The sequence below is a fragment of the Lactuca virosa genome, chromosome 5 (genome assembly GCF_052849685.1).
Source record: "Lactuca virosa cultivar CGN04683 chromosome 5, Lactuca_virosa_CGN04683_v6, whole genome shotgun sequence".
NCBI lineage: Eukaryota > Viridiplantae > Streptophyta > Magnoliopsida > Asterales > Asteraceae > Lactuca > Lactuca virosa.
In genome coordinates, this window is record NC_136430.1 from 344495400 (window position 1) to 344518230 (window position 22831).

Below are 22831 nucleotides of genomic sequence, written 5' to 3' on the forward strand. Positions count from 1 at the left end.
TTTGGGTAGTGGTCGATCGTTTGACAAAAAGTTAGCCCACTTACTGGCAATCAAGGAAATTGATAAGATGGAGTATATGACCAGGATGTACATCATAGAAATAGTCTGATTACATGGGGTGCCAACATCAATTATGTAACATCCTAAAAATACTAGGTAAATTTTTTATTTTTAAGTCAACCAAAACCATCAATGGTTCATTTCAAAACTAATCAAAGCGTGACAAAGTAGAAAATAGTTATTAGAGTACAAATTATAACATAAAGTGCAGAATGCTGGTGGATGTTGTGCGATTATGTCGGGCCCTTCCCCTTTGAACCGGAAGTACTTGAAACCATAACCATAAATTGTAATCATAAAGCTTAGTGAGTTCCCCAAAATACCGCATACCATACAAACATATCAGTACAACACTATACGTGTCTATTTCACCCTTGAGTCCCTTCCGACTCATTCGATATTTTTTAACCGAACATATCTATTTCACCCCAGAGTCCCTTCCGACTCAATTTGTGTTTTTCAACTGAAGGGGTCTATTTCACCCCCAGGTCTATTTCACCCCCAGGTCTATTTCACCTCCATATACATATAGCATTCATGCATACATGCGTATAACAAGAGTCACAAAGACAACAAGCACATAAGACACCTAGTGTCCTATAGTATAGTGAGAAGACTCACCTCAATCGATAACATATAAATCTCACACCCAAGCAACTGGTCCAAGAATCTCCTCACACTATATATATCAAAACCAACCCTAATTAAGAATTAGGGTAGTAATCATAATCAAAGGTCTATTACATACTTTCTCTCTCTGTAGGGTAAAATACCATTTTTACCCTTTCAAATCTAATCCCAACCAAACATGGACCAAGGGCCCAAAATAACCCATTTCCTCTTATGGGAGTACGCTGTGTGTAATCCTTCACTATGTTATGTGTATCGATTGACCATAGAAAACGGGGCAGGGAAACGCTACGTGATGCGTACCCCAATACCCCCTGCGTAACCCTCTACTTCATAAACTTCCTCATTAAGTCCTTAATTCTTAAATACTAAACATCTAACTCACAGATCTTAATCAAATGGATGTCCTAACTGATAAGGTCATCAACTTTAAGCTTTTGCATGTCTTAATAGAGCATAAAATCAAGCCCCAGATCTAACATATACTCCAAGGTATAAGATCTCATGCATGGAAGAATGGGAGTGTCCAAGTTCCCATTTTTATGTCTACACACGTCCATACACGGCTAAAAATGATGCTCAAGAGTTATGGAGTAGCTCATACTCACAAGAATCACACCATGGGACCAAAAGCATGCAAAATTTTAAGCTAACCTAAATCTAAACCAACTATCATGTTATAGGCAGTTTCCTTATACCCCCCTTATAGATCACTTCGTGAATGAGGCGTACTAGCGGTTCGACTGATTTAGTCTTATACATATATTTAAAATATTAAACATTTAGCTTTACATATAGTATAAAGTGTATTTTAAACTTCTCAAAATACTAGGGTTTTTAAATTTTAAATTTCGAAATTAAAACATTTAATTTAAATTTAAAATTAAACCATATGTTTTAATAATTATCCATTAATTTAACATTTAATTAATTTATTAAATCATTTGAGGATTATCCAATTAAATTAATCAAGATAATTTAACCTAATCCTCTCCCCCTAAATTTCGAAAATCATGGGAAGGTAAATCAAAATTTATAATTATCCAATTAATCAAATAAGGAGATAATTACCAAAAAGAAGATAAACCTACCAGAAACCCTGATTTTCGAAAATCGACTTATCTTGGGGAGGAAGGCAAGGATTTCAATCCTTTCCATTTTCGAAACTCTTAAGGGTTAAGGAAACCCTAATTTCTAAATTTGTAGGGCAAGGGAAAGGGTTAAAACCCTTTCCAAATTTCGAAACCTAGGGTTCAAGAAACCCTAGAATCGAAAATCCCTAAGTCCAAAAAGGTTTAATTGCCATAAATCCTAATTCATAAAATTCAAACAATTGTAATCAATTCAATAGAAAACAAGCCAAGGCTCTGATACCACTGATGAGTTTTGAGCATAACAAAAAAAAAACTATGTGTGCATGCAACCCTAATTCTTGATCTATGTTTTCTCTAATTAAACATACCACTTTTGAACATCAAATGGAAAACCCTAAGACTAGTAGTATATTTTAGAAATGAACAAATTGGGTTAAGAAAACATACCTTAACTGTTATATAGCAATAACAATGAATCCAAGTCTTCTTGAAACTTTGAGAGCAAGTGTCATAAGTATCACGCCTCTAGTGGTTCACACCAAATACAAGCCAGAGGATGAGAGAGGAGAGATGAGAAGAGGCTTGAGAATTTTCGCTATCCTTCTAGGGTTTTCAGTTGGCCGAAATTCCTAAGGGTAAGGGTTCTATTTATAGTGCAGATAGGATGTCGTAGATAACCCTAATTTAAATATAACATTAGTATTTCAAATTAGGTAATTATCTACCTCCTTAATTGTCCACATGGGATAATCTACGAACCCTATATTATCCATATGAAACCGTCCACCTCCTTCCCTAGGAAGGTTTTGGAACCTCTTGCTCAACTATTGAGCAATTGCACTTTAGCCCCTGTACTTTTAATTAATTCTTTTAATCCCAAAATTAATTCCAATTAATTTCTGATTAAATATTATATTTTCTTATTAATATATTATTCTCATAATATATTAACAAATTATTTATTTCAATTTATTAATCAAATAATAAATTCAACCTCTCTGTTTAAAAGTTATCTTGTCTAGTTGCTAGTTTTGAGGGCAACCCAAAAGGACTGTGCTACTATCAATTCAAGTATATATACCAATTATAGTTATGGGCTTAGCCACCTAATCCAACAGAAAAAACCCTAGGATACCAGGCATCATATAATCAGGCAATTTGGGGTCTACTTACTGGCTCCGACTGATCGTACACATCGCATCATCTTTGATTATTTTGAAAAATATTTTAAAAAAAATATTTTTCCTTAGTTTGAGATTGGATTCAGACGAGTGTTCCTCCAATTCACTCATACCAAGGCTCTGATACGAACTTATAACATCCATAAAAATCATGAAAAATTTAAACTTTTTAAATACAACCCAAATCCATAAAGTATTTACAAAATAGTTTTCAAAACGTTTCTGACATCAGAGTTTCCCAAAATCATAGATCATAAACAAGAGGATGTGTACGGTAACGCCTTCGCCTTCCCATGGTCATCCGAAGTGTCTGAAATATAACCCAAAACTATAAGCCAACGCTTAGTGAGTTCCCCTAAAGTACCAACACATAACCAAATAACATATAAAATAACAGCATAAGATGGGTCCACAACTAAAAGACTGGATTACCCATGAGCCCATAGCATAAGCATTGCTTGCCCTCGGGGCCCACATCTTATGTCCGACTTGCTCCTTGGCCAGATCAGTCATCAGATTGATATACCATCAAGCCCTCAGTACGAGTCTGGCATACCGCCCGGTCCTCAGCTCGTATCTGGAATGCTCATGAGCCCTCAGTATGAGTCTGGCATGTCGTACCGACCCTCAGCTCATATTTGGAATGCTCCAGGGTTTTTTGGCTACCGCACGGAGCAGTACAACCTCAACACAACCCAATATGTCAACATATAACAGATAATAAACATATACAGATAATCATGCAAACAGAATCACAGGTAGTCCTACAGATCTACCAGAGGAGGATATCAACAACTAGCATAATCATGCATATCTATTCCATAGTTAGCAGATCAGTGAATATTAGGATATCAATCCAATGGGCCGACCATGGTGCCTTCGACCCATAAGTACAGTGAGGAAAACTTACCTCTCAAACTTGACAAAAGCTGATGAGGTATCGACTCCGAATCTCAGCTCCAACCGTCTCATATTCCAATGAAATGACCAATCGCAATCAAAATCCCAAAATACTGAAAATACCCTTAAGGTCAAACTTTTCAAATTCAAAGTCAAATTGGTCAAACCAACTAAGTCAACTGAGTCAACCCAACCGAGTCAACCAAACTGAGTCAACTCAGTCGAATCGACTCAGAGTGAGTACGTGGGGCGTACACCGAAGGTACGCTAGACGTACTTGCATCCTCGCATGTTGACCACCATCGGGGTGGTTGACCTCGTATTCAGGGTGTACTCCGACTACGCGGGGCGTACTCCCAGAAACCCAAAACTTCCATTAAGAGCTTAATGGCTAAAGCTCTTCCGTACATACTGCAGATCCATGGCTAAAATACTCTTAGGAGTCATAAAGTTTCCGACTTTACGAATTAGCATGTCCAATAAGTGCTTAACTCAAGGTCTTAATCCATTAAGACCTTCTACATGATGCATTGAGCAAAACTAACCATTTGGAACCCATTTTTATGACTCAACACCCTTGCAAAGATCTGAAAGGACAACTTAATGGATCAACAACATACTTTGTTCAAGAATCATCATTTTGGGACCAAAAAGAGACTTTAAAGAGCAAAAACCTAGATATACAAGATGGAGTGAAAAATATGCAAGCTTTATACCTTTTTGAGGTTGCAAACAAGCTAGAAATCCCATATCCACAATACAATCCACTCCAAGGTCTTCACACCACCTTCTTCTTTCTTCAAAACCACTCCAAACTCTCTTAAAGGCTCACAGATTGGCTTCCTTTTGCTCTAGGGTTTCTTAAGGGTCGAAATCTTTGAAAGAGGCTGGATAAGAAAAGGGTTTATGTCCATAAAATTCTTAAATACGAGCCAAGAACCTAAAATTAGGGTTTGCATGCCACCCTTGTACGCCCAATGTACAAAGTGTACACCCAGCGTACTAAGGCGCGCCTTAGTATGCTTAGTGTACACACACGTACGCATGACGTACTCATCTGGCCTAAATTCCTCCAAAAGCCTCATTGGGCCCTTTTTCACCATTTCTCAACTTATGGACCAAAATAAAACATCCTAAAATCATAAAGCCCAAGATTAGAAGTACCTTAACATCGGGATGTCACACATAACTTGGGTTTGGGACAACATAATAGGTTGTTTCATTCCCATAAGTGCTAGTTGTAATTGTTGTTGCTTGTGAGCAAAGAATGGTACCGTCAACATAGCCAAACATATCATTGGTAGTCAAGAAGGGTTGGATCATGGTTTTCCAATAACCATAGTTGGTTGGTGACAGTGTAAAACCAAATATATGAGAGTTGTAAGCAATCTTTTTTGTTGTAGAGAACGCTTTAAGTGGTTCCATCGAGAAGGAATGTGCTCGATAAAAGCGGACATGAGAGAAAGAGGAGTCTTTTCTGCGACTCCTAAGTTGCAACAATTAGGGTTGGTTTTTTTTGGTAACTCTAATACCACAATAAACATTGTAACAGTATTGTGTATTGTAATTAAGATACGTATGCATCATAGGTATATATATATATATATATATATATATATATATATACTAGACACACACACACACACACACACACATATATATATATATATATATATATATATATATATATATATATATACTAGACACAATTACACTTTAGTCCCTATATTATTATTTATTATTATCGTCTAATATGCGTTTATTACACATTTTTCATCACATATTTTTTACCCTTTCTTTCGTTTTTTATTAAATTTTAGTGTACTATTTTTATTAAATCTCAATGTATCATTTTGGTGTTAGTCATACATTTGTTAATGGAATAGTTTGAAACTGAAAAATACTAAAATCGAACCAAAAAAGTACTCAAAGACCATGAGACTACTGCAAAAAAGAACGCACCGTTTCGAGACTGACCCAAGACTGCCAATTTTCATCTCTACGCACAACTATCCAGATCGAGGAAGTCAGAAATGAGGTTTACGAAGTGGTGCGATTTAGTGGCACTTTGGGCGCAGCTTCGGTTTTTGGGAGCTAATCCATTTTCACTTTTAGTAGGGTTCAAATCGGATTGTACCCATCTCATCAGCGTGTTGATCAGATGTGAGGTTCAAGAAGTGGTATGATTTAAGTGAATTCTGCACGTTCTATTGGTTATTGGGAGCTAATGAACTTTTATTTTTAATAGGGTTCAAATCAGATTGGACTAATCCAGTCAGTGTGTTGATCACACTTTGACTTTGTGGGTTAAGGATAGACAAAGCCCACATGCGCATCTACTCAGGCCAAAGAAGCGACACACAAGATTCGTGAAATGGCAGGATTTACGTACATTGTGCACATATCCTCGGTTTCTGGGAGCTAATGAGTTTTACAGGTTTCATGTCGGATCAAGTTGGTTGACAATTAAGGAACTTTTCTTTTTAGTAGCGTCCAGGTCGGATTGGGTTGGGCCCAAACGGTGACTGTGTTGTTCACACATTGATTTCATAGATTAAATGTGAGTCAAGCCCACACATACACCTAGCCAGGTCGAGGAATCAGGACGTGAGGTTTTCGATTTAGACACAATTCTGGGAGCTATGTGACACCAATATTGAAGCATCCTAAAAACCATGACAAAAAAAATCATTTTAATAAAAACATTTTCATAAAACCATAAGATAAGCAACCATTGTTTTCAAATCAAATCCATAGAAATCAGAATATCAAAAAATATCTGATAGTGCATATTTCTAATACCTTTAGTTACAACTATGATTATTTTGGGACATAAGATACTTATTATGTTTGAAATCTATTTTGCAGCAACAAAGACATTCCTGGGATGAAAAGAAAGCAATCGAGGAGCTAGAAGCAGGAAAGAGTGGGCTAAGACGTTTGAAGGCAAAATAGACAAATTTCTGAAGCCCACGGCGTGGCCATTCTATCCCACGCCATGGGGGAGGAGAAGATTCACGATCGGCAGATGTCTTGCCGCATACATGATTTGAGAGATGCCCATGGCATGGCACTTATTCCCCACGTCGTGGCGACCGGATTTTAGGGAACTGTAAATACTCGCACATTATGTTAAACTGGGGGACTTCTGGCTAATTTTCTGAAAATGATTAAGACTAAAACCTTATGGGAAACCTTGGGAAGACCAGAAATTTTTTGGAGCTCAAGATTTGAGATCTAGAAGAAATCTACATAGATCTATTCGGTTTGCTAGCATTACTCATGTCTAGTCTTATTTGAATTGATTTAGTGTAACATCCTATTTCGGATTGTTCTGTGATTTAAGGCTCGTGAGCCATAATTTGGGTATGAGAAGGTTTTGAGGTTTTAAAGAAGAAAGGTTTAGATCGTTTTGGATGTGGTTAAGGCAGGTTGTGTGATTAAAGAGTTCAGTTTGTGCTTTAGAGCCCAATGGTATCGGTAAAGGCGTTGGTTCGGGCCTTTCATGAATTTTGGATCTGAGTTCGAGTAGGTTTCGGGAAAAATAAAGTTGATAGAAGTGTAGGATTCTCGTTACCTTTTCGTAGATATAAGGATCGTCAGAAACGGACTTATAACGAAGAAGTTATGGCCTTTAGAACTTTGGTGGTTCTAGGTTTCAGCCGAATACGTGGGGCGTACACAAAGGGTACGCGGGGCGTACTAGTGAAGTGAGCAGGACGCGGGGCGTACCGACCAGGATGGTCGTGGGTGCTCTTCGGAGTAGGTTGGGCGTACCATATGTACGTTGGGCGTAGTTTGAAACTGAAAAATACCAAAATCGAACCAAAAAAGCACTCAAAGACCATGAGACAGCTCCAAAAAAGAGCGCACCGTTTCGAGACTGACCCAAGGCAGCCAATTTCATCTCTACGCACAACTATCCAGATCGAGGAAGTCAGATATGAGGTTTACGAAGTGGTGCGATTTAGTGGCACTTTGGACGCTGCTTCGGTTGTTGGGAGCTAATGCACTTTCACTTTTAGTAGGGTTCAAATCGGATTGTACCCACCTCATCAGCGTGTTAATCAGATGTGAGGTTCACGAAGTGGTATGATTTAAGTGAATTATGCACGTTCTATTGGTTAATGGGAGCTAATGAACTTTTATATTTAATAGGGTTTAAATCAGATTGGACTAATCCAGTCAGTGTGTTGATCACACTTTGACTTTGTGGGTTAAGGATAGACAAAGCCCACATGCGCATCTACTCAGGCCAAAGAAGCGACACACAAGATTCGCGAAATGGCGGGATTTACGTACATTGTGCACATATCCTCGGTTTCTGGGAGCTAATGAGTTTTATTTTTAGCAGGTTTCATGCCGGATCAAGTTGGTTGACAATTAAGGAACTTTTATTTTTAGTAGCGTCGATGTCGGATTGGGTCGGGCCCAAACGGCGACTGTGTTGTTCACACATTGATTTCATAGATTAAATGTGAGTCAAGCCCACACGTACACCTAGCCAGGTCGAGGAATCGGGACGTGAGGTTTTCGATTTAGACGCACTTTGCAGTCGGATTGGTCGTTGGAATCTGATGACTTTTTTAGAAGGGTTTGAGTCGAATCGGGTTGACCGACTCGATTAGCGTGTTGATCACATATTGACCTCATGAATAAGCTCGTGGAAGCTTCTAGAATCGTCTAGAAAAAGTGTTGCTTGGAGAGCAAGGTGTCACAGTTAGAGTTTTCTAGCTTTCTGCCCTAGGCAAAGTGCATGACATGTGGCATGTCGTGACAAGGTTGTCGTTGTCATTTTCCGTGTTTTTTCGCAGCTTCTCTAAATTTTTGTGTGTATAAATATAGCTCTCCTAGGTGTATTCCTCACCCCAAAATCAAGATCTCCTCTTCTTCTCTCTGTGAATCAAGCAATTCCAGATCTTCAAAGTTTCTGAGTGTTCGATTTCGTTTATTGGGTCTTATATAGTAGTTGGAAATAATGATAATGTGCATTAAATTCAAACTTCATTAACTACAAATAATACATGACTGTGTTTTTATGGTTGTTTTAGAAACGTAGAAGTGTATATCCTTTCAAAGAACCTTCAATGTCATGAACTAAATTTTTCCCATCTAAATATAGTCAAAGAGGCCACAATACTTTAACTTCATTGTTTGGTTTAATCACTTGATCCACCAACGTGTTCTCTGTTCTTTGATTATTATTCCTTTTTTTTTTAGGTTTAAGAATAACCTAGAAACAAGTGTGACATCCTTGAGACCTCAAGTTCACATAATGAAGCTGTTTCTTTTATTTGGTTGTTACAAGCCAATGTCGTTGTAGTGTTTTCTATTCTCACAGAAACAATTTAAACATGTTGTTCCATTTGAAATGTATTATGTATTATTTTAAACATATTAAAAGATAATACCATTTTGCATTAACTTCTAGACATAGTCAAATCATCCATTTTTTATCGTAATCTCTTACCGATCCCCTAGATAAGAATTTTATTTTAAGAAAAACTAGAGATAGAAGAGAAGTGAAACATACACAATGTATTATTTTAAAAATCCATGTTAATTCTCATATTGAATTATCTCTGAGCAATCAGTGCGTGTGTGTAAGCAAAGAACACCAGTGAAGATGAAGTTGAAGAAGGAAGGAAGGAAGGAAGAGTGATGTGTGAATAAAAGCTTGGAGCGATTGAATTTTGATACAGACTTGAATATTATATTTTTAATCTTTCCTATAAAAATTATTATATATTTGAAATTTTTAGATTTTTGTAACGTAGAAAAAACATGCACTTGAATTGAAATAACGTAAACATTTGATACATTCAAATATTCAATCGTTCGTTTGGCCTTTTGTTTTTTCACGAAAAAAAAATATGTATGTCAAATGAGGCCTAAAAGCAAACATTGATAAGTAACAAGTTTGGACAAGAATTATGAATTTAAATATATGTATAGATGCATTATAAATAATAATTATTATTTTATAACGATGCATTTGGTTTTTGGTCATAAACATATTGTTTAATTTCTCTGTCACGCATATTAAAATCGAATAAAGTTATATTTTATGAAATATGTAAATCATATATATAAAGTTGAATTTCCTTTAAAAACCATGTTTTGAGGATGTGAAGTAAAGAGGAAATAATTAGATAGAGTGATTGCTCCATGATTTGACTTGATCATTTCAAGCATGATCCATTGGATGCCTTTTTCATTTATTTTTGTTAGTTTATAGTTAATATAAAGACTTTTTAGATTTCGTTTCATTTTATTATTATCGTCGTATTCATACATTTAAAAAAAATTGCATCATTTTATTCGTCACAAGGCTCATATATCAATCGCAAAACATTAGTCATATTTTGGGTGTGTTAAGATCTAAACCATGTACCTCATGTTTGTAATTTTACTCATTAACCATCAACCGCTAGACTCTCATCTCGAATGGAAAATCTCTCTATATTAATAAAAGAATAATTTGAAAGTTGATATCAAACCTTATACACCAAGGTAAAAGAAAGAAACAAAGAGTTGATACTCTTTTTGAACATTTACAAAGCACAATAAAAATCTAAACTTCCTATGATATTTTTATTTGATTAATTAAAAACTGGAATATATATATATATATATATATATATATATATATATATATATATACTAAAGATATTAGACTCATGTTCAAATACCAAACTAATAAAAGCTATTGTTTATAATCAAAGTTTTCCTAACATAAAACAAACTTTCCTTTTAACCGATTAATCCAACAATCACCCCCTTAATTGGTTAAGCCACTCGTTCAAAACAATGACGGTTCCTCTTCGATTAGACCTGTCTCTTCTTTTTCCCATTTAGGACACTCATTTTTATAGTGACCAATCTCATCACATTTGTGACATCTAACGTGACTTTTATCCCGGTCACGTTCATTATCATCTCGACTTCTCCCGGACACCCGACCTCTTCCCCAGCCACGTCCAAAGTCATCCCGATTTGAATGTCCATTGTCACAATGCTTACAAACATGTGCTTTTTCCTCACTAGCCAACAACAACCCACCTTGAGTGTCCTCCACTTTCTCGGTTGCTCTTATACGCTCCTCGTATGCCTTCAATCTACCAATCGCTTCATCGAATAACATTGAATCTAACTCGAAACATTGCTCTATTGAAGCCACGATTTGAAGAAATGACTTAGGCATCGAATCAAGTAACATTTTCACCAAATCAACTTCTTCAAACTCGTAACCAAGACTCCTTACTTTTGACGCTAAACCGGATAATTTCGTCACAAAATCATCAACCGTTTCACCCTCTTTCATGCGCAAACTTTCAAGCTCTCTCTTTAAGGTTGCAAGTCGAGCCGTTCTCACCCGATCCACTCCCAAATACTGTGTTTTTAGCCCATCCCACACTTGCTTTGGGTCGGTGTAACTCGCCATTTTCAACACCATGTCTTCGGGTATCGCTTGAAACAAAAAAGCAAGAGCTTGTTTTGACTTCTTTTGATCTGATGCTTCACCTAACGCCTTTGGTTCGACCGTCTCCCATATGCCGTGTGCATCCATAATTGACTTGACTTTGACCACCCACACCGGATAATTCGTTGGAGTCAAAACCGGAACTTGATATGTCATCGAACCTCCTTCTTTAACCAACAACATCCTTTTCTCCTTAACCCCAACTTCTTTAATCAAGCTTGTTCCGAGAGTACTCTTCCACCGGACAACAAGACAAGGTCAAGACCACCTTTATCGTCTTCCGTCACCCGGAAAACAAACTAAATCAAAGCCACCTGCTTTGATGTCTTCCCGTCCGTTTATTCCGCGCCTCCGATTATTCTCTCACAAGTCCGATTAAGAGAAACCAGGGTTGCTTGTAATCAACCTCGAATCACACCCCCTTCAACGAAACCTCTCTGATACCAAGTGTAAACTAAAAGTTGATATCAAACCTTCTGCACCAAGGTAAAAGAAAGAAACAAATAGTTGATTCTCTTGTGAACACTTACAAAGCACAAAAAAGATCTAAACTTCCTACGATATTTTTATTTGATTAATCAAAAACTGGAACCTACATATATATTTATACTAAAGATATTAGACTCCTATTCCAATACCAAAACTAAGAAAAACTATTGTCTATAGTCAAAGTTTTCCTAACATAAAACAAACGTTCCTTAAAACAAACGTTCCTTTTAACCGATTAATCCAACAAGTTTTAGGTGCCACTTGTCATTTTCTTACAATTTACATTTTTATTTTACATCTCTCTAAAAATGACACATCAGCTTTTTACGTTTATGATTTTCTTAGAATTTTTATTTTTGTAAATAATAAAACTAATAGACATTTAATTAGGAATCAATTAACAGCTGGTCATTTTAATACCATTCTAATAGCCTGATTTCTCTCAATATTTCTCAATTCCAAATCATTCTTAATATTATCGCACACTCCTCCTCCTGCTGTCTCTCAAAATCCCTTCTCACTCCATTTATCTCTCAAAACACTAATTGAAGACGAGAAGCACCGATGATTCTTCAAGACATTGTGATTCTCACTTGTAAAGTTTGTTATGCACTCTTTTTCTTCTTCTTCTTCTTCTTCTTCATTCAGTGACATTAGGTGGAAATCATCATTGACCCTCCCGTTAATTCAACAATCGGTCACATCCTCTCTATGGTAATCACTCTTAATTCTTAGTTTTTAGATTTCCAACGACCATCAATATTGTTAACATAATATATATTCAACTCTACTTGATATTGATCTTGAAGGTCAACTAGTGGTATAACCCTAAGCTTCAATTTTTTTCTCTTATTGATTCTTTTATTTCATTCCCTTTATTAGGCATCATCATTTTTTTTATTTAAGTAAATGGGAAGATATTGGATATTTGATAATTCTAACCATGTGTCTGTTAATCCTCAATAGTTGAACTAATTTTATGCAAAAAAAATTGTTACACTTAATAACTCTTATTTATCCGATACAAAGTAATTTTGTTGTTGGATTTGTGACTTTCAAGTTTTTATTCGAAATGATTGTGGATTTATGGCTGTCATGAAATGTAAATGATGGTGTAAGAACCTCAAAGAAAGTTCTATTTGTTATTAACAATCAGATAGTTATTACTTATGTATTTTAAAAAATTGAGCTATAACTGATAAATGTTGTAACCACTTGAACATAATTTAGGTCTAAATATCAAATTTAACATATGAAAAAAAGGATATTGATCTTACCCTCTTGATTATTTCCATATTTTCTGGGATCTCTATGTTATATATGTTCTGGAAAAAAAAACAACCACTTAAATGTAAATTAACCATACGAGACGATAGGTCCTAAACACATACCAAAAGACAGATGAATATGATGATGAACCTGCCATCATTGCAGAAATAATCCAAGAATATTAGAGGCGATTAATTTGATAATTATCTTTTACAATTTTCTTGAGTGGAATATCACATCTTAGATCAATTATCACTTTCGGTCATTGGAATATTGCCAAGTTAGTATGTTTTAGATTTTCATGGCCATTTGAACTTGACATGGACTCTAAAGAAAGAACTTTTATAGCATTCTACTTTCTATAAAATGTCATTTTTAACGTTCTACATTATAAAAATGCACATTTTCTGCATTTTTTTAAACAGGGACAATTTCTTCGTTTTTTTTAAACAATGACCATTTCTGAACTTTCTATAAACAAGGACCATTTCTAAACATTGAAGTAACTATTCGACGTCATGATGGCTCCTACTACCTCTAAGTATATCTTTGGATTTTCTATGATGTTAAAGGGGCTGCAATCGGTGGTATTCATTTCCTTTGTTATTAATATGTACATTCTATGGGAATTGGTATTTGCTAATTTTTCTTAGAAACTATAAATTGGTGCTTCCTTTTAACTTAATGCAGAAAAAAAGACTTGGTAAAGAAACTGTAACCTTGATTTTTTTATTAAGATTAATGCCTTGAAAGTTTGTTCCCTATTCTTTGATGTTATTTATGTTGTTTTTCGTCATTCTTTTTGTCCATGTGTTTTTAAACGAAGGGTATTGTAACTATTTACATCAAAGACTATAATTAAAGTGGGATTAAATGACTTTTAATGAAATAAAAAGTCATATATCTTTCTTTTATTAAAATGACGATCTATTCTTCCAAAGGTGACACATTTATGGTTATCTTCCAGATCTCATCCATATATCCGTATGAGCCCCCAAAGGTCAAATGCAAAAAAGTGACAAAGATCATCGCAACTATATTGTTCTTTTATATTTTTGGCAAAGTTCATCTTCAACATCTTCAAAAGTCTCCAACAAGCAAATAAAAAGTGTATATGATAGTTATGAAATGAATTTTAATGAATATTGTGAGGTAGAAAGTATAGTCAATGAAGTGGTTGTTGTCCCTGAAACTAAGTTCTCATTTGTATACTTAACAATTATTGTGTAAATAGGTTGTTCTATGACTTTATATTAATTTGAAGTTAATAGATATTGCTGTTTTGAAACTGTATTACATATTAATTAAAAATATTAATAAAAAAAGATAATAGTATTACAAACAAAACATCTAATGTTGTATAAAAAAATTGTTTATAAAATTATAATTAATGATTATGATTTTTATAATCTTTATATTTTTTTACGTTGTCAGTCGTGGATTCCACGGGTTATAACCTAGTATACATTAAAATCATAATGAAACGTATTTATATGTAGGGTTAAGCATAAGCAAAAAGTTAAATATCATGAGAATGGAAGTTATAGTAATAAAATGTTGAAACTCGAACCGAGTTGGTTACAATAGTTCTGAATATTTATAAATGGAACTGAAACCATTATATCGAATCCATGTGAACACTGATCAATTATTTAGTACCACTTTGCATGAGGTATATAGATATTCATAGTGATAAACAAACAATAAAAAAATAAAAAATGAGGTTTTCTATTCAAACAAATAAAAATATTGAAAGGTCTTGTCTTTGTGGTTTGGGCTAGGCAATCATATGTATAGGTCTTAGTGGGTTAATGATCATGTTTTGTTGATGTTTGTCGTGTTTACGGTCAGGGTTGCGTGTACGGCCGTAAACCCGTGTACGGCCAACTATCCCCTATATATAGGTCTTGTCAGTGTCTGTCAGTAGTTGACATATGTGTGTGTAATCAAGGTGTACCAGACGGTTTACGACCCTGCTATAAAATCGTGTGCATTGCTTGAGTTAATTCTTATTCTTCTTCATTCTCATTGTGTTTGATTGCTATTGGTTTGATCACTGGTTTGGATCCTCGGATCTAAGGGACTTACAATTGGTATCAAAGTCATTCCGGTGTCAAACTTAATTCTAGTGTTTACGGCTACAAGATCTTCATCAATTTCGTGTTAATTCGAGTTTACTTGTTGGATATCTGCTTTTGATCGACATAAAAGGCTTTTGGATTAGAATTTGCTTGGAAAACTGCTGATTTTTGTGTGTACGGTTGAACATTCTTGAAGCTTGTACGGCCGTAATCAAGTGTACGGCCGTAAACCATTCAAAGATTATTGACTGTACACTATATTTCGATTGTAATCCCTTCATTGACCGTGAAAGCTTCAACTTTGACTGTGTACGGTTGTAAATTGTTGTGTACGACCGTAATCCCCTTGTACGGCCGTAATCCCTTGTGCAGCCGTGAACTCTCTCTGTTGTTATTTGAGTATTTTAAATTTGAGTATTTTTCTTGTTAGATTGTCTGTTTGATCATCTCAGAAAAACCAAAAACAAAATGGAATCTCAAACCACAGTTGCTCATCAGGAACTGGATGTCATCATGTGTACCACCTCACGCATTCCTAGACTATTATCTGCTGAGGGTTTTCCAGAATGGAAATACCGCATAGAGAAGTATATCAAAATGAAACACTTCAAAATTTCGAGAAGCATTTTAAGAGGACCAATTCGTATCACCACAACACTTGAAGATGGAACAGTCACTGACAAGGAAGTTGAAAACTACACCGATGATGACTTTCAAATGGTTGAAGATCAAGAAAAAGCACTAGATACGCTTACAATGGCTTTGTCCCCAGAAATTGCACAGGGTTTTAGAGAATACACTTCGGCAAAAGCTTTATGGGAAGCATTGATTGAGGGGTATGAAAGGAATGAGGATATGAAGCAGAGTCGTCAGGACATGCTAAGGCAAAAATTCAACATGATCAATCATATCTTGGGAGAATCTCTTGAAGTTCAATTGCAGAGATTCATCACTCTTACAACCGAGATGAGCTTTGCAGGTATCTTTGTCACTAGGTCTGAAATCAATAAGAAGTTGCTGAATTCCTTGCCAAAATCATGGGACATGAATGTGTCTGTGATTAAGAATGCTAAAGATATTAATCGTTTGAGTTTAGCTGAAACAATGGCAATTATCAAGGCTTGTGATCTGGATGACAAGCAAAGAGAAATCAATCATGTCAATTCATATTCCACTGCTAATCTCGGGATTCAATCCAATAATGCGTTCTCATCCTTCGCCACTCCTCAAGTTCAGCCGTTTATTGCTCCTCAATCCTCAACATATGTCATTCCATCCATGCAAAGTGTTCAATCTCCCGTTTCTTATCCACAAACTGCTTCATCTTCAAAAGCACCTGCACCAATTCCTGCTTTCAAAGAGAATGAAGAAAACTTGGCTTTTGCAACCGGTCTTGTCAATTGTTATAATGCTTTTGTGGCGGGTGAACTACCTCCTCAATTGTCATTTGCTGATTTGGATCAAATTCATCCTGAAGATGTGGAGGAAATGGATATAACTTGGCAAATCACTATGGCAGTGTTCCGTACAAAACAGTTCTCCAAGAAGACTGGCAAGAACAACTGGGGAATGAATGCAGAGAAGAAGGTGGAATTCAGCAAAAGCAAACTCCGGTGCTTTAACTGCTATGAACCTGGCCATTTTGCCAGAGATTTCCCAAAGCCTGACAGAAGAGAAAATAATGTTGGTAATAACAGGGGAGCTACAACCAGCAACCAGACTGCAAATCTCGCTGTGGTGACTCAGTCATTTGACTGGGAGGATCAAATTCAGGCTCTGAATATTTCAGGACCTGAAAATCCGCATTTTACCCAGATCAATGATGTTGCTGAAGGAGAAGCTGAAACAGACCCAGAGGAAGAAATGATGGAATTACAATTTGCATTCATGGTTCAAACTACGCCAGAGCCTGCAAAGCCGGAGGTCAGTGAAAATGCTTGTTCTCAATCTTGTACTAAGACTGTCAAGTTCTTACGTGATCAAATCGAGTTGATTAAGAGAGAAAATGAGCATCTAAAATATGAGAGGTACACTATTAGGAAAGAACACAAACCATTAAAAGAAAAATTAGAGTCCAAAATTAAAGATTTCAAAAAATTGCAAGAAGATTACGGCAACAAGTGTGAAAATTACAATCACATTAATAAAAAACTTGCTGCTGTAACTGAAGAACTTGACACATTGAAAAATCGTTTTCAAAATGCCGATTTTAACTTCAAAAAATTCGATGTGCAAGTGAGACGGTTGAAACCATAATTGAAAAACAAATGAAATGGAAAGATAAAAAACAAGTAGGTATAGGATATGAGAGTGTCCCTCCTCCATTTAATCATTCGTATTATGTTAATCCTTTAACAAAAGAAGAGATCGACAGAGAACCTTATATGGTTTACGGTAAACCAGCTGCTGAACAGGAAACATGACCTAGTGCTAGGGTTTTGGATACTAACATTTCTACCTCAAATGTAGATGTGTTAGTAAGCCAGAAAACGCAAGAGGATGAGAAGATTGAATCTAATAATTTGGTGTCTAAGTTTGGAGTTTCTATTTGTGATGAGTCTGTGTCTGATGTTAAGACTGATGTTTTTATTTGTGGTGATTTGATGTGTAAAACTGATGATTCTGAAAAATGTGGTGTTGTTTTTGAGAAAACTGCCGAATCTCACTCTAGCACATCCACACCTTCTACATCTGTCACACAATTTAACTCCTACACTTGCACATGTGGGAAAGTTAGAAAAGTAAATAAGAGTGTGAAATCTGATAAAGGCGGTATCAGGTCTAGTAATAATCACCAAATTTGTTTCAACTGTGGTACTGCCGGACACATCGCTCGAAATTGTTCTAACAGGGCCTTTGTGCATTTTTCCTCACCGAGGAGAGAGAACGAATCTCGAGGAAGGTCTTTAACTAGAAAGTCCTCGAGATCTCGCCCTCAAGATGATGATTGGAAGGTTAATCATAACAAGAAAAGGGTTGCTTTGCAAACGAACAAACGGTTTTTAAGTAAACAAGCCACTGGTAATTTGCCAAAATCGAATAAGGCTAAGCCAAGATCAATTTCGTTAAAGGGCGGATCTGAATCTTAGATCAATTCTGATCGAAAATCCAAACGCTCAAAGCAACAGGAAAAGAAAAATATTTCAAAATCACCCGTAATTTTTCAAAAACCTAAATACCAGTGGGTGCCCAAATCTACTTCTGGCCAATCATCATCATCCTCTGAAAGTGTTTCCAATAATGATGCAAAATCAAAAAGTAAAAAGGATAAATCTGTGATTGTTAAGGGTCAACCCAGGGGTGTAATGACCTGGGTCCCCAAATCTACATAATCCCGCTCATTGTGCAGGGACAGTTGCGGAGGAATGTCACCAGACCTTGGTATGTCGACATCGGCTGTTCCCGGCACATGACAGGAGACATGTCCCAGCTGAACGACATTCAAACCTTTAATGGGGGATACATTTCCTTTGCGGGTGGTGAAGGCAGAAAGATTACTCAAAGAGGAACGGTCTCAAATGGAGTGCTAAGTTTTGAGAATGTCAACTACGCTCCCGAGTTAAAGCACAGCCTGTTGAGTGTCTCTCAAATTTGTGACAAAGGATATTTAACTCATTTCACCAAAAAAAGAATGTCTGATTCTGAAGCCAGGCATTGTCATCCTGGATGATTGGATTCTTGTAAAATCAACACGGGATGGCAATGCATACATCATTGACATGAACAGTAATATTCCGGAACAAGTCACTTGCCTCTTCTCAAAAGTCTCCGAACAAAATGCTATGATGTGGCACCGAAGACTCGGACATGCTAATGCAAAGAACTTGAATCGTCTTGCGAAGAATGATATGGTGCGTGGACTTCCTGTCAACGACTTCATCACATTTGAAAAGTGTGTGTCATGCGCCCAAGGAAACCATCACAGAAAACCACACCTGCCAAAACAGGTCAATTCAATCAACCAGGTGCTCCAATTATTGCATATGGACTTATTTGGTCCGGTCAATGTCCTTAGCATCAATAGAAATTTATATTGTCTGGTTGTGATCGATGATTTCTCGCGTTATACATGGGTCTTCTTCTTGTCCAACAAAGCTGGGGTTGCTGATCTGATTAAGAAGTTCATTGTGATGATAGAGAACCAAACAATCACCTGGTGAAGGCGCTCAGAACTGACAACGGAACAGAATTCAAGAATGTTGTTCTTGATCATTTTTGTGCAGAAAAAGGGATAGGCGTCAATACAGTTCCGTTCGCACACCACAACAAAATGGTGTTGCTGAGCGGAGGAATCAATCATTGCAAGACGCTGCAAGGACGATGTTATGTGACTCCAAGCTACCAGTTTTCTTTTGGGCTGAGGCGATCAACACAGCTTGTTATGTTCAAAATCGTCTTTTGATCAACAAAGCCCAAATGAAGACTCCATACGGAATTCTATACGGTCACAAGCCTTCTGTCAGTCATTTCCGCATGTTTGGCTGTCCTTGCACCCTTCTTCACCTGAAATCCAACCCAAAATTCAATGCCAAAGCCGATGACTGTTACTTTGTGGGCTATGCTGCTCGCACGGCGTACATGGTCTACAATAAGATGACAAAGAAAATCGTAGAATCCTTCGACATGTGCTGGTTGGAGGAGAACGAGACGGATGCTAGAGTCGGTCCTGATTGGTTATTTGACTACACATCTCTTTTCAAATCATTCAATGGGTTTTCAAATGATTTATCTGGTTCCAGTTCTGGTTCTAAGACTGTGTTTGAAGATGAAGACGAAGACGTTGTTTACAGCCCACCGGTGGTGTCCTCTACGACTCCTCCAGTGGATGAACCTGTTCCAAGTGTTTCGTCAGAGTCTCCATGTCAACAAAATATTCCAAATGCTGATGCTACTCTTCTTACTCCTGATGAAAGAGAGTTCATGTCCAAAGATGCTTCCGCTGCTACTTAAACATTTATGGAACTGCTCTTTCCTGAACCAATCACTAACGAGTTTGTGGCAAGCCCCTCTCACGATTCTAGTTCGTCCGAGGTGGTTCATTCAGCAGATGATAGATTTGTTAATATTCACAACCTTCCCATAACGCTCAATGACATCAGCCAGGAGATACCTTCCAGAATTCAACGCGATCACCCAATCGAAAACGTCATTGGTCAGCTGGGCGACGGTGTTCAAACAAGGAGTCAGAATGGAGATGTAAATACATGTCTCTATTCTTGCTTCATATCTCAAATGGAGCCAAAGAATGTTCAAATGGTTTTGAATGAGCCCAGCTGGGTGGATGTTATGCATGAGGAATTGAATCAATTTGAAAATCTTGAGGTCTGGAAGCTGGATAAATTACCTAAGGGCAAGAAGTCACTCGACACGCGTTGGGTCTATCGAAACAAGCAAGATGATTCAGGGGTCATTCTGCGAAATAAGGCTCGATTAGTTGTACGTGGATTTCGCCAAATTGAGGGTCTTAACTACACTGAAGTTTATGCTCCGGTAGCTCGCTTAGAGGCCATTCGCATCTTCCTTACGTACTCTTCTTACATGAATTTCACGGTTTACCAGATGGATGTCAAGACTGCCTTCTTGTATGGCGCTGTGAAGGAAGAAATCTATGTTTATCAACCTCCTGGGTTGATCAATTCGAAGTTTCCGAATCACGTCTACAAGTTGGACAAGGCTTTATACGGGTTACATCAAGCTCCACGAGCATGGTATGCAACTATTACAAAGCACTTGCTTAAGCTCGGTTATTCACGGGGAACAATTGATCAAGCCCTATTCATCAAGCATGTTGGTTCCGATCAAATTCTGGTTCAGATCTACGTTGATGACATCATTTTCGGGTCCACGTGTCCACAGTTGTGCAAAGAGTTCGAAAGCGTTATGAAGAAGAGGTTCGATATGAGTTCTCTGGGAGAAATGACCATGTTTCTGGGGCTTCAGGTCAAACAACACTCAACCGGAATCCTGATACATCAAGCCAAGTACGTTGAAGATATGCTAGAGAAGTTCGGGTTTCGAGACGCAAAACCTGCACTGACGCCAATGGCCGAGAGACCTCTGTTGACTCCAGATATTGAAGGCGAATCCGTAGATCAGACTGACTACCGATTGATGATCGGATCGCTGATGTATCTAACTGCAAGCAGGCCAGACATCATGTTTGTGGTTTGTCAATGCGAACGATACCAGGCTAATCCTAAACTTTCACATCTTATTGCTGTCAAAAGGATTTTTCGGTATCTCAAAGGAAGCCCAAAATTGGGTCTTTGGTATCCGAAAAATTCTGAATTTGATTTATATGTTTTTGTTGACAGTAATTACAGAGGCTGTGAGCTTGACAGGAAATCAACGTCTGGAGGATGTCAATTTCTTGGTGATCGGCTGGTGTCATCGCAGTGCAAGAAACAACATACAGTCTCAACCTAAACAGTAGAGGCGGAATACGTAGCCGCTTCTGCTTGTTGTTCTCAAGTTATCTGGATACAACATCAGCTTATGGATTATGGTTTGAATTTTCATGAAACCCCTTTTTTTTGCGATAATGAGGCTGCAATTCAAATTGCTAAAAATCCTGTCCAACACTCGAAAACTAAGCACATCGATATCAAAGTGCATTGTATTAGAGATTGTTATGTGCGTTCGCTCATTCGGTTGGAACAGGTTCCCACTACTAATAATGTGGCGGACTTGTTCACAAAACCATTTAACAAAGCTCGATTCGATGTGCCTATGGGATTTTTGAAAATGATACGCTTTGAGGACTAATTTTTGTTTTAGGATAGTTTAAATTTGCGCATATTATTTTCATTCTCACCCATGCACAAATTTAGGGGGAGAAATAAAAACAAAACAAAAATTAGAAAATTTTAGAAAATCCAAAAACATTAGAAAATCAGAAAATCCAAAAACATTAGAAAATCAGAAAATCCAAAAATATGTTGTTAATGGAATGTGCTTGCAGGTGATGTGTTGGGAAGTGATATCAACACGTGTGATAACAGGCAATTAAAATCTGTGTAAAGTACCAAAGATGAATTGTATAGGCTCTGTGTTCGATGCGCTGGTAGGCACGAGAGATTTAAATGGACTTGACTAGGCACAGATGAACTTCAGGAATCTAAAGACTTGACAAATTTTGACCTAGATAGATCCGTTTAGCCTGATAATACGACACTCGGATAGGTTAAGTAGGGAGATATACATGGGAATCTGCGGATACACTAAATGATATATATCTAGAACTGTGTATTAACTGCTCCCCGATGTGCGGACTCTGTCCTTAATTCCGGTATTGACGGGGTGACCGGGGAATTCCGATAAATTAGGTCTGTAGAAGGTTAGTTTGTTGTTTTCTTTCTGTCAGTCATATGTTGCCTCCTCTGTGTGATCGAAAGATCCGACCTGGACTGCATCATATGCAATTTTATCTCTCTGCATCTCCTTCTATGCAATTCTTTCTACCTATTAGCCATATGCTGTCTCCTTTACGTGATTAACAATTCTACCTAGTACACAACATATGCACCATTCTACTTCTCAATCCCTCTAAACTCTAGTTAGTCATATGTTTCACCCTTTTTGTGATTGGAAGAGATCCGACCTGGGTGTACAGCATATGCATTCTAAATCTGTCTTCTCCCTTAA